Source organism: Lissotriton helveticus, chromosome 4_1, assembly GCF_964261635.1.
Source record: "Lissotriton helveticus chromosome 4_1, aLisHel1.1, whole genome shotgun sequence".
Classification (NCBI taxonomy): Eukaryota; Metazoa; Chordata; class Amphibia; order Caudata; family Salamandridae; genus Lissotriton; species Lissotriton helveticus.
The window spans coordinates 740,348,702-740,362,577 of record NC_136063.1 but is presented as its reverse complement, the minus strand read 5'-3'; positions in this window follow the sequence as shown (position 1 = coordinate 740,362,577).

Genomic DNA, 13,876 nt, shown 5'->3' with positions numbered 1-13,876 from the left:
GTGTGGCTGTCTTGGAGGAATACACAAAGTCAAACTGTCAGCTACACCCAGTCATCTGACCTAGAGACAGCCTACTGGCACTAAATGGCTACGGCAGGAAAAAGCCAACTTTATTAAAGTAGCATTTGCAAAATTGTATTTTTCATTATAGTTCCAAAGACACCAAACATGAACTGGCTACCTGTTCTCATTTGGAAATTATAGCTTACTAAATGTTATTAGATGTCTTACTTTTAAAATACATTGCACCCTGCCCTCTGGGCAGTCCAGTGCCTAACCTAGGGGTGACTAAAATGTATCAAAAAAGAAAGCTTGGTTGGGCCTGGCAAATGTTTTTTTGGCATGATCAAAATGGCAGTTTAAACTGCACACTCACAGGCTGCAAACCTGAGGCATGTTTAAAGAACTACATAAGCAGGCGCCACAATCAGTGCTGCAGGCCCATTAGCATCATTTAATTTACAGGTTCTGGGCATGGATAGTGCCACTATACTAGGGACATACAAGTAAATGAAATATGCCAATTGGGTACAAGTCAATTCCACCATGTTTTATGGAGAGAGAAAATTCATTTTATCACTAACCAGCAGTGTTAAAGTGTGCAGAGTCCTAAGGCCAGCAAAATTGAGATCAGCAAAACTAAGAGGTGTGAAGGCAAAACATTTGGAGGAAGAACGCCCTAAGGCTGACAGGTATAACAGCCTTGCTCTCTCCACTAGGAACAATAATATCATTCATCTCTTAACATACCCCTTAAACCCTTGCACTCACATCTGTGAATGGTGGAAATGCCCTTCTTCCTGACTTTACAGACTGGGCAACTTGGCAACCTGTTGAAATATGTCCACATCACACTTGCCCTGAGAGGGAACTCCACTCTTCAAAATCAGCTGCTTCATCTACAAAGCCACCAAATCTAGTGACCCTGCATATATGGCTGACAAACTCGCCCTTTTCAGTGGCTCTTAGCAGAAGCACACTCACAGCTAGGATATCATCAGAAAAGGGGACGAAGATATGCAAAGCAGGAAATAGCACTGTAACATATTCCCTCAATCTAAGCTCCTAGGGGATTATTTATGAGCCCTTGCATCACTTTTACGCTTCAGGTGCGTCACCTTTTGTGACACACCAGCAGAGTAAAAAATGTGCCTTGCTGCACTATATTTACAAAGTGATGCATCTAGGCAGATGCGTCACTTTGTAAACCCTTGCACCACATTATACCTGCGGCAGGTATAATGTATGCAAGGGGGGGGCGTTTTGACGCAAGTAAGAGTCATAGAAGTAATGCAGTGAAATCTATGAGCTTTCACTGCGCCATTTCTTGGACGCTAATGCATCAAAATCTTACGCCTGACTCATGGCAGGCGTAAGACTGACGCAGGGGCACTAACACCATGGGACTTGCCCATGTGAAAGTACACATTGCTGGAGTTGCGTCACTTTTGTGACACACTCCAGCAATGCATCACTTTTGCGCCTACAGATACGTCAGAAATACTGACGTATCTGTAACTCCTTGCGAAATGATGTCGCAGGGAGAGTGCAGTGAAAAGTGACGCATCGGTGTTTTCAAGCAGCGATGCATCACTTTTCATAAATGAGGCCCCTAGGGTCTGAAATGGTATGCATCAGAACTTCCTGAACACTGTTCTAATTTAAGAAAGAGATGAAGAAACATCACGTTAAAGAATACTTCATCACCATACAGTAACATTCCACTTTAGCTCTGAGGTACCAGCTACCTCTCTTATCACACTCTGACTGTATCTTTGCATTAGACCTTTACAATTATTTGCGGCATTCAGCTATGATTGTGCTAAATAGGCATTGCACATATACATATAACCTACATGCATACTTCCATACATATATTTTGTTTAGCCCCTTTTTACAGTTCAGTCCCTTCCTTACTTTGAAACAAAGGCATAAAAAAAAGAAAACTGGAAACACCCCACTGTATTTCATAATGATTCAAGCCATGCCAACACCTCAACACTACGAAGAGTGTTACATATTATCTGAGGATAAATCAGAGGCTCAAGGCCGAATTTCAACTAATGTGGAAGTAGCATCTTGCAAACATCATTTAACACGCGTAGTCGCGCTACGCGAAGCTACGCGAAGACGTTCTTGCACTATGCGAGCTTCGCGAACGTGCGTAGTAGATTGCTGGACCCATTCGCGAGTTGTTTTTCTTGCTCGGGAGCGCGTTGTGCGTGTTTGGGGTGCTGTCTGCGTGTTCGGTTGATTGTAGCGTAGGACCTTACCCATGTGGTGGGCTATGGGCGCGGCCATCTTGTTTTTTCAATTGTCCCGCCCGCTCGCGTCCCCTATTTCCTCTTCTGGGTTACGTATAACGTGTTCGCGTGGTGCACGTCTTGTTCGGGAACACAACTACTTGTTCACGCTGACAAAGTGCTTGTTCGAGTGAAATCGCGCGCGAACTTACCCACGTGGTCGCGATGGGCGCGGCCATCTTGTTTTTCAAACTCTATGCTATGGTTCTGGGCCTAGTTTTCTATCCACCTTATATCTGTGCAATCTTTACCTATTTTCACAGTTTTTCTTACTTTTTTTACTTATCATCTATCTCTCTCTGTCCCTAAGGTTATATTTTGCATTTTATTTCTACTTTTCCACCTTTTTTTACTTTTCTACTGTTTTATTTGACTTCTTTATTTAAGCTCCTACTTCTTCCCCCTAACTTTTTTTCCTTTTGTTCTAACTTTTCTTTTCCACCTCCACCTCCACCCCAGAACCATGGCAAAGGGGAGCAGCAGAACCGGCTCAAAGGGCAAGGCGCCTGCACCCAAGAGCCGGCTGCCTTGCGGCAGAATGAGACCTGCAGGGGTGCATGCCCGGAATCTTTTCGGGGAGGCGGAGGTGGCCGCCCTGGTTTTTTTCATCCAGCGCCACCTCCCCTTGACCTTGGCAGCAGGCGGCAGGCCAGGCTCCGGCTACTTCCCAGAGGAGCGTCACCGCCGGCGGGCGAAGGTGCGCCGGGCGGTCTACCGTCGCTCGGATATTCCGGCGCACCCACCAGCAGCTGACATTCTGGACAGGGAGCAGGACCTGTTGGAGCTGCTAGCTGTCGAGGTCGTGGGGCTTGGTGAGTAGCTAGTAATATTAATAATTTAATATATAATATAGTAGTATAAGTATTGTGTATAATTTTTGGACGAATAAGTAACACGATTACTGGTGCGCTTAGTTACATTGCAGATCAATTGCGTCTCAAAATCTTCTGTTATTGTATGACACAGGTGCTGCTCACCACTTCTCTTACTGGTTTGTAACTTTGCGCTAGCTTGGGCTGGTAATTATTGATGTTAGAGTTTTTAGAGAACTGAAGTTAGTTAATGCTATTGCTGGAGTCTAGTCCTTACATTGTCCTTTAGTGAAATAGTGGTGGATGGATAGTATTAGTTCATATTTTTTTCACGGTCTGCATGACGCCTCCTCTGTCACTGAATGCTTAGTTCTTATTTACCACACCCCTCCATAGAACCGGTTTGAAGTTTGTTTACTGAGTGGTAGGCTTAGCAGCAATAGCATGGTCACGTCAGTCAGTAGCAGTTCATATGACGCAAGCAACCAACAATTCCGTGTATGCACAAATTTATGCATGTGTCCTCCATCTCATCCATGCATGTTTGTGGGCAAAAATAAAATGGAAATACCGACTTACTGAACAATTGGCCTGTCTGGATTCTGGAATAGGTGGTGCAGGTCAGGTGGTACTGGCTTTGTTAGTATATTCTGCAATCAGAATGTTTATGGAACATTTGAATAGTGTTCTATAAGTAGACGGTCTGTGAATCCTGCAAGCCAGTAGTCATTTATACTTCGAAGTCAATTTTATTGGAATTGTTGTTTCCTAAAATGTTTGAGAGAATTTGTGTATGATGTCTTTGTTTCACAGCACTTAATGTTTCTCTTTCTTTATTATTTCTTACATGATCAGCACCACCCAGGGGCAAGAAGACAAGGTCCGAGTTGGCGGTACAACCACAAGAGGAGCGCTCCTCTACCGAGGATCCTGCTGCTGGCCCCAGTAAGTCCTACAGTGCTTACATTATTAACAATTATATTTCCCTAACTTTTCAACGCACCTTATTTTTTCCAACCTATTAAACCTCCTTCCTAATTCAATGTTAGCAAAACCTTCTTTGGTCTTAAATTTGTTTTCCAAATTTTCGGTATCCAATGCCATCCCTGACTTTCAGTTCCTTCAAACTGCCTCTGCCCTATGACTCTCTGTGCTACTACTATTAGACTGTGTGTAGCTAAGCTTGCCCTGTTGGCCACTCTTTAGTTAAGGTATTCTTTTGAATAAAGCTGTGATAGAATAGCTGTAGCCACTGGGTCCACTCCAGTCTTTTGCGTTGTCCTCTGTAATCTCCAGTCTTTGTCAATTCCCACCAACAAAATGCACAACCAGATTTTTGCCTACTAATTTTTGTTCGGTTAGTATACTACTACTACTGTTGTGGTTATTATTCTCTGCACATGCACATACAGAGCTATGCACAAGAAAATAGGATGTTGATGTTGGTGATAGGGAGGTTGGACCTTACACCTTATACTCTAGTCACAGGACTCAGTCAGAAGAACCCACAATCCAATGACCGTCTAGCTACCTAAGTGTCTCGGTCATAGTTATTTTTCCCACTCCCAACCCCCACACGAAGATAGTTAGATATATATACGCAATGATTTTATTGCACAACCCAGAACAGAAGAACACCCTTTCGCTCACTCACTCGTTTCAGTCTACAACACCCCAGACACTCAAAATATACCACAGAGTCTATGTGCAAGTTCAAAAACGTTATTTTTTTAATAACAAGCTTTGTATTGTTGTAACTTGTAAGTATTTCCATGAAAAACATCCTGCTCCACCATGCTGAATTAAGAAGATTAAATACTATACATTTTGTACATCTAGTGCACGATAGAGAACTGTGTGAATTGTGGGAGACCCCTCACCATTGAACGTATGCTGGTTACACATGCATCTTTCGAAAGCTCTGCAAATCTCTGGTTCGTAGAAGGCAATCTTCTCATCTGCCTATGAGAAAAATGTTGCACACTAGACAGTGAATACAACTATGCCAGTTTTTAGCAGTCATGGCAGAAAGTGCAACATTATGGATAAGCAAAAGGGACTAACAATACTGGTTTGTCAACCTCTTTAGTTGTATGCAACACTCATGTGGCCTCAAAGGTGTCTTTCTTACTGTGCAACAAGATGTAACATGGGCAAAGCAAAGCATGGGCAAAGCAGTAGTATAAAAGCAGTAGTATAAAATGGTTATATGGCTCAGGTTAACTTTCCAAATACTAGAGTAGGAGTAGAGATTAGATGACCCTAGGGACCATCTAATAAATTAAAACTAAAGTCAGTCTAATGTGACTGCTGTACAGTAGGACGCAATTTGAACTAGTTACAACGATTTATGTTGTACGTAACTGTTTTTTCAATCTTCCTTCCTGGTGAAAAAAGTACAACTAGTAAAATAGGGGGAGGTATGCAGCCATCTAAAAAGGTGTACTTGCTTTTATAGGTGCACAATCACTACCAACCACCAGTGTCGACGGGGCCAGCAGTGATTTGATTGCCATCCAGGAGGGGACAGTGGCTGCGGCACCTGCAGGAGCATCAGTGGGGGAGGAAACTTCAGCGGTGGGCGGTGGTAAGTTATATTCATTACTTATTTTCATTACTAGGTGGAAGGGGAACATTTCCCTCACTGTGCTATGAGACTTATTAAGAAAGTATTAATTTGAAGTTGTACTCGACAATATACAATGGTTGAAGAAGACACCCTTTGCAGCATTACCAGTGTGAATTGCGTAAATAAGCCCTCTTCTATCAGACTCCAACTCAGCTGTGAAAGTTATGGAGAAGACTAAAAGTCAGATCACATGACCTTGAGGGATGTGTTGAACAAAGAGGGAAAGAAGTGAACTAGGGTGGAAGGAGGAAGGACTAAAGAGATGTAATAATAAGACTACCATAGAAGGATACTTTAGAAGGTTCATGCACGTGGCTGATATGAATCCGATGCATGGGTTGTTGAAGGATAGGTTTAGTGCAAAAAAGACAAGACTCGTGAGCGAGAAGATTTTCAGACTGAGGCTGCTTGGATACATTGATTAACTCTACTCTTCTAGTTGCACAGCAGTCATCGAAAAGAACAACAAGATAGGAGCCAGCACAGAGCAGTTACAGGGCCACACCGCAACACCGGGCCGTGAGTCTGTGGCCCAAACTCCATTTACCTACATTTTTCACAGTTTCAGACAAAAGGCATATACATCAACCTAGCATTTTCCAAAACAAGTGATTAAATCAATGCGCCAATGTCAGTCAATCATATCACTATTCTATTCCACCACTGCACACACATGTAGCCTAGGTCTGCTGTGGTTCTTGTTGATTGGTTGTGTGTTTACCTTGTATTCCACTTCCTGAACATTTTCCATCAATCATCTCAGATCAAACTGACTGACAGCGTGCAAAGATGGTATGGTGGTCATCATCATCATCATCCGGTGTGGCACGTGTACGTGTTCTCCAACAGACCACCAACAGCAACTCAGTCTGTAGTGAGTGACTACGATTAAGTCCAGACTGCACCTGCAGTAGTAGGAGTACAATTGGATACATATTATTAAACAACATGGAAACATTGACCATCACTTGAGACACAAGTACTTTGTTATTATATTAAACTACTAGTATAGTTCTACTTCATGCACATTTGCTCTGAGTCAGCAAGCAGCCAATGCAATGTATGGCATCATTCATTTCATATACCTGTCTTTCTCTTCTTTGTGGCTGTCAGATCACAGATGCAGCAGAGCCTTCTGAAAGTGATGACAAGTTTACTTTAATTTTGGAGCCCTGCTCAAGTTCTGACATTGAAGAGTTGTGTATGCCTGCAGACAGAGGTGTAACATTAAGACAGTGATGCATTTCAGATTGGAAACAAAACAGAAGATGGCTATAGTCACGTACGTTTCACTTGTTATGGAGGGACTGTTAGAGGCTACATTATTGCACTATTGTCCGTCTCCATCCAATGTATGGCAAGATGGAAATGTATTTAGGGTGAGTCAGGGAGATGGAGCAGGACTCTGATGAGTGGAGTGCACAGTAAATGCTCAGATGTGCAACTCCAATAGGTAATTAAAAGAGAAAGGAAGGTGGTGTTGGTTTTGAAGTTTGCACCAGAAAGACAGATACACACAAATAAGGAAGGGAGAAATAAAGGAAGGGAGAATGTAACAATTTAAAAGCCTAGTTGTCAGGGAAGAGGAGCTCGTCCTCAAACCCTGGTGGTTCTTCTGACAGAAGTAGGTCATGTAACCCACTAGGTATGTCTTCCGACTCGCTCTCCTCTTCCAGCTCTGATTCACGTATTTTGTAGTCTGGTGGTATGAAGTGCTGATTCATTTTGATCATGGTTAACCTCTCCACGCTTTTGGGCGAGAGACTGGTCCTTTTCATAGTCACAATGGCACCAGCAGCACTGAAAACATGCTCAGAAGAGACACTTGCAACAGGGCAAGCTAGATACTTTATCGCCAGCCTGCTGAGCACTGGCCATTGGCTTCTTGTCCTATACCAATACACCAATGGGCTTTGCTCCATGATCACCTCTGTTGTGTCATCCAGATAGGCCTGGACCAACCGCTCAATGTTCATTGGTGCTCAGGTTTGCTCGTCCTCTTTTTGCTTTGCGACAGCAACGGACTTACCCATCCCTTTCTTTTTTTTGCTTGTGTCTGATGAATCAGATCCTGTTGGTGCGGTTGTTGTTATTGGTTGTGTTGGTGACTGCTGAAAAGCAAACGCACTGCTCACATGCTGTGAAGAAGAACTTGACTCTGTAGGATGCTCAGTAGTACTTGCACTGTCCTGGGCTGGCACAGGCAGGCCTCTAATTTAGAGCTGTTTGTTTTCTAAATCAGTGGCTTCCTCGGCTATTACAGTTTTGTACTTGGCAACATCCCCTTCTGAAAACGGAATTACTACATTACTGTTTACAAATAATTTGTACCGTGGATCCAAAATTGTGGCAGTAATGTAATGTTGATGTGACACAATCTTACTTTGAATCCTTGTATTCTCAGATAAGCGGCCGGCTAAGGACTTGTTTCAGACACCTCCTTCAGCTCTTGCTCTAGCATGTACAACAATGGGATAGCTTGGCCCATAGTACAGTCCTCCCTGCTGACTGCACGTGTGAAGACCTCAAAAGGAAGTAGCATCTCTGTCAGGCATTTAATGAGGTCCCATTGCGACATCTCAACTGTCATGGCTTCAATAACAGTTGGATCCCCTGATCTTCTTGACATTGTCATGACATAAGCATTAAGTGGTATGTACTGCTCAAACAGCCGATCAAGCATGTAATAAGTAGAGTTCCAACGTGTTGGTACCTCCTGGATGAGTGTTTTGACTGGCATTTTATACTCACGTTGAATGACCCGTAGCTGCTTCCGGGCTTTAAAAGAATGATTGAAATGCGTGCAGAATCTTTTGCAAATGGTCAGTAAGTTGCTGACTTTGCTTTCATTTTTCAGAAAGTCTTGAACCACAATGTTAATGCAGTGTGCCAAACACGTGACCCTGAAATAGCGACCATCTTCCATGGCCTTAACTACATTACTGCCATTGTCGGTGGCAAAAAATCCAATTTTAAGGCCTCTTGGTCGCAGCCATTCAAAGACCTTGCTCTTGAACTCATCCAAAATGTTTGCAGCAGTATGCGATTTCTCCATAGCAAACATGGCTACAGTAGCATGTCTGCGAGTATCATTAAAAATCTCAGTAGTGTCAATGCCTGCAGATATCTTGTCTCTAACACCTGAAAAAAGAGATCCAGTTTGACCCCTGGACCTTCTACTGCTTCCCCACCAACATTAATGGTTCCTGCTTTTATGATACGTAGGTGGTCCTCCCACTTGATTGCGTGGTGTTTTTTCATATGGGTCATTTGGCCTCCGGTACCATAGTTTGTACCAAGCTTACCACGACTCACGGAGGAATGACAAATGGAGCATATAACAATGTTCTCCTCATTTGCGCTAACTGTAAAGAAGTCCCACACTGGGGAGCTTAACTTTTGTCTCCTGCTAGAGGTGCCACTTCCAATGCCGGATGAACTGGAGGTTGTGTGTTGAATTTCACTATGTGGCTGCGCAGTAGTACCACTACCTACTTCTGCTGAGGTGGAATTTGTGCTGGATGTAGGACGCTGCCGGCTCTGTGCAAATGTAAAAATGGAAGCTGGAGATAGTTTTGGTGTGGCCTGTGTTGGTGGTATGCGTGCTACAACCCTAGTCGCAGCCATTCTCGCTAGGGTTAAAATGTTGGTCTCCTTGTCCTCAGGGCCAGGAGTAATGCTTGTGATGACTGGGTCTGGCTCGTCATCACCATCATTATCCGGCTGTTCAGCATCGCACTCCATAAGTGGTAGGCGTCCTGGTACCTTCCTTTTCCCTAGCCTGGTCTTCTTGGGATGTCTCACCCTCTCATGCTCAGATTGTTGTGGCTCCCAATTGAGATCAAGATCATCAGAAGGGATGCTTGGCGAAGAACTCAATGGACTAACCCTTCTTTTCCTTGGTGGGGGTTTGGAAAACAATAGATCTCCTGCATGAGGTGCTTCCTCTTCTTGCTCTGCATCAGGCTCAATTTCCTGAACTGCCCCAACTTCGGGAGGAACAACAACTACTATTGTCGGTGGTGGTTCTTGAACAACAACTATTGCAGGCGGTGGTTGTGGTTGTTGTTTTCGTTGGACATCTACTATTGCGGGCGGTGGTTGTGGAACAACTACTATTGCAGGCGATGGTTGTGGTTGTTCTTTTTGTTGAGCATATACTATTGCGGGCGGTTGTTGTTGAACAACTACTATTGCGGGCGGTTGCTCAGGTTAAACATCTACTATTGCGGGCGGTGGTTGTTGTTCACCACTTTTCTGCTGTGTTCCCTCTTGCGTGGAATGTGTACTACTTTGAGATAGCGATAAGTTCAAGTCAGGATCAGTATCATTGCTTTCCACCATTAGGCTGGCTACCTCTTCCCCACTCATCTGCTTGGGCATGGGTTGGTGGCTTGGGCCCACTGATGCGGAGGTGCTGGCCCCAGCTTGGACCCCGGTCACCGCTGCTGCAGGCGTACTTCTTTTTTCCCAAAAAAGGTTTTCGGGTCAACACCAGACTTAAGTGTCACTTCCTTCTTCTGTTCTTCCTTCTTCTTCTCAGCAACTTTCTTGGTCTTGGAGGACCTGGTACCTGCTTTCTTTGGGCCCATCTTCTTCAGATGTCAGCAGCAGCACCCAGTTGCACAAGTTGCTGAGAATGATGTCTGGTCAGGTTAGTCAGACCACACGTGACGTAGTACAGAAGGACGTCCGTCAGGCAGTAGAACAGGTGGTGAATGATGACAGACACCTCCTCTTCAGTCTTTTGTGCACCTACAAGCAAAGAAGTCAGAACAACATCAGTCGAATGTGGATTTTTGATAGCTTTAATTTTAATTACTACTAGAAGTATTAGTGCACTCAGTAAGAGTAAGAATAGCAAAGAACTAAAATGCAAATGTAGTGGAAGTGGAACTTGTTTATCCTTAATTTGTGCATCATTTTGGATGGATGCAGCATCAGTGACCTGCAGCAGATAGCAATGGGGATGTGAACAGTAGTAAGCCAACAGGAACAATGGCAAGACACAGGCCAATTTGTCAAAAACAAAACAGCACACTACTAATACCACCACAGCTCCACATGGGCACTCTCATCACAGGTACATGGCTAAAGACCAGAAAACAATAAACTCAAGCAGGCCTATATCCCTATGTGGCCAGAAAAAGGAGGATGCCTGTTACACATCACGGCTTAATGCAAAAAAGAAAATCCCCATGGCTAAAAGGTTTGAAAGTTACACAACAACACAAACAATAAAGGCATTTACAGTTTTTTACACACACCCAAACAGTTAACTACACCCCAAACACCACATTAGAAAATTCAATGCATTGCCACCCATGCACTAAATGATGTTAAATTCAACAGACAAAATGGAAACCGCTACATCAAGCATCCCCGCTGACTACCTCCGGGACTCTAGGCCTACTGGCAGAAAAAAACACCAGTGTGTAGGCCTGCGACAAAAAAACTGAAGCACGATGGAAGGTCACACAAAACGGCTGCCCCCACATGGCCTGGCCACCCCCAAAAACATGTAAAGAAAGAGAAGACAGACAATACATGCCTATGGCAAAAGGACAAAGCTTGGCTCTACAAAATGGCCTCCCCGCCGCCCACATGGTCAGGCCACCCTCAAACAGCAAAGTACATAGAGGACAGAAACAGTAAGTGGTCCATGCTCCAAAAACTACAAGCAAATGACAACCTGAGGAGTTTCTTTAGCAAAATGAACAGCATCAACATTTTCGGGAAGGTTTTAGGCAACTCGAGAGATATTGCTTGCGAGAATGCAAATTCGGCGTGTTCGGCAGCGCAAACTGTACAAAATGTCGTTATCGCGTGCCCGAGCACGCACATTGAGCGCGTGAAGAAGACAAAAACTGTAAGGTCGCGTTGTAGCACTGTGCAAAGTTACCAAAACTACGCGAGCTGAATTCTAGGGTTACCTAGTGTGCAGAAAAAACCATATTATTCAACACACACCCAAAACCTGCAATTCAACACCAAAAACACATTTTGCTAATTAATCCAAAGCCATCCATGACCTACATTATGTCACACTTACAACTCAAACACCCCAATAACAGTTGAACAACTTCCTTGCACCCATGATGAGGACTCTAGTAGTACCCTTGGGCCTACTGGCAGAGTAGGACACAAGCTTGGAGGCCTATGGAAAAAACACAGTGGCTACAAACACAAAATGGCCGCCACCACCTGGCCAAGCCACCCACAGAAAGTAAATGAACTCAAGCAGGCCCACACTAACTACATGAACTACTAGGGTTACCTAATTTTACTAAAAAAAAAATCCTCTACAACAGAGTATGCAATTAAATCCAATGCAATCCATGATGTTTTACAGACACCACAGAAACATGGGTGGACCCTTGGGTACCTCTAGGCCTACTGGATGAAATTTCAAACACATACAACTTGGCCCCTCATGAAAGTACAGGCCTCCCTCAATAAAGATTGAGAAGCACAGAAAACTGTAGTTAAAAAAAAACCAAACCAAACAAACATTTACAGTACACCAATTCTCAATTCTCAAACTTACTTGTAAAAGAAAAGTTCAAATCCAAAATTCCTCAATAAATGCAATGAAATGCTATGATGCAGCAGACATACACAAAGAGTGATCCTTCCAGTTCCAAATCCAAATGAAAGTGAACACCACATGGACAAAGCACTGGGAGGAGCCTGGTGGACAGGAACAGAAAGTTGGAGACTCAGGGGCACTTCCTTTCTCTTGAAAAAAAGAGTAGAAACAAAAAGAGGACTCCTAGCCCCAAAAAATACAGCCAATTCACAATCTGAGGGGTTAAATGAACATTTTTTAGAAGATTTTAACATGCTTGAGACATATTCTGTGCCAGATTGCAGTTTCTGCATGTTCGGAAAAGCGATCTTACCAACATGGAGCTGCAAGGAGGATCGCGCGTCCTAATGACATGTTCGCACGTCCGAATGACGTTATCGCGTTCTCACAGTCACATGGGATTGTGCGGCCGGATTCCAAACATCGTAGCGAACGCGACCGGGAGAGAAAAGCGAGAAAGCGAACGCAGAACCACGGTAAGTCATTACCGCGCACGCGAGAATGCTATTGAGCGCATGAGGAAGAAAAACTGCTACGCTGTAGATTGCCAAGTAGTCGTCAACTTCGCGCTCGCTGCGAAATGCGAAGTTGCCGAAAATTTGCAAACCCCGCGAACGGAGCGTAGTTCTACGCCCAGGGTTAAACATTATGTCTACACACCATCCATACAAAATCTATGGAGCAAAGAGGGAAGCAAAACCCTGGTGGCCCTCCACTCAAATCATGAATCCACAAAAAAGACCAGGGTCCTGGGACTATGGAGATCTTGCTGTATCGTATCTCCTCAAGGTAGGCCTATTAGAGGTTTATAGTTCTCTACATAACACTCCGTGTACTCTGTTTTGTAGTATTCATATATGTCTAATCCTTAAAACCTAGTCTCACACTTTTTTGTTGACAGTATTTCAGTATATGATGGGATAATAAGTTGCGATCCCTATCATACAACTCTCAAAAGGTGAAAAAAGTGAAGCGAGCGTGATGACACCTCACGGACGTACCACCATGCGGACCACTGATAGGTACTCACCAGTGAAGTCCATTGTTGTCATCATCGGCATTCATCACGCTCTTAACAGAAAAAGGAGTGTCCAACAGAGAAGGAAGAAATAACAGAAAAGGTGCAAAATGTGAAGTGCAGGAATATGTAACACCTCACAATGTGGTGAGAAATGTAATAAAATTGATAGGATTCACACATTTCGCAACAATTATATTCTTTCACTCAGTGAATCCAATCAAAGTAAAAACCAGTGTAGGTTGCTATTTATGCATACCACTGTTGAATGCCAACATGTTTCTCTGCCTCTAAACTTTATGCAGATTCATCAGGGCTATGTTGTATTGCCACTGCACCATGTGTTGGACACATCAATCTGGAAGACTGTCAACAAAAAGTAAAATCAGCAGCCATGAAAATCATGCACAATAATAAGATGACCAATATTAGGTCTGTCCAGGCAGCTGATCATCTCTTGATGCAGTTAGGAAGTACAAATAAGGTGTGAATAGAAGTTTAGGGACTCAATTAGAGAGTGGCCTG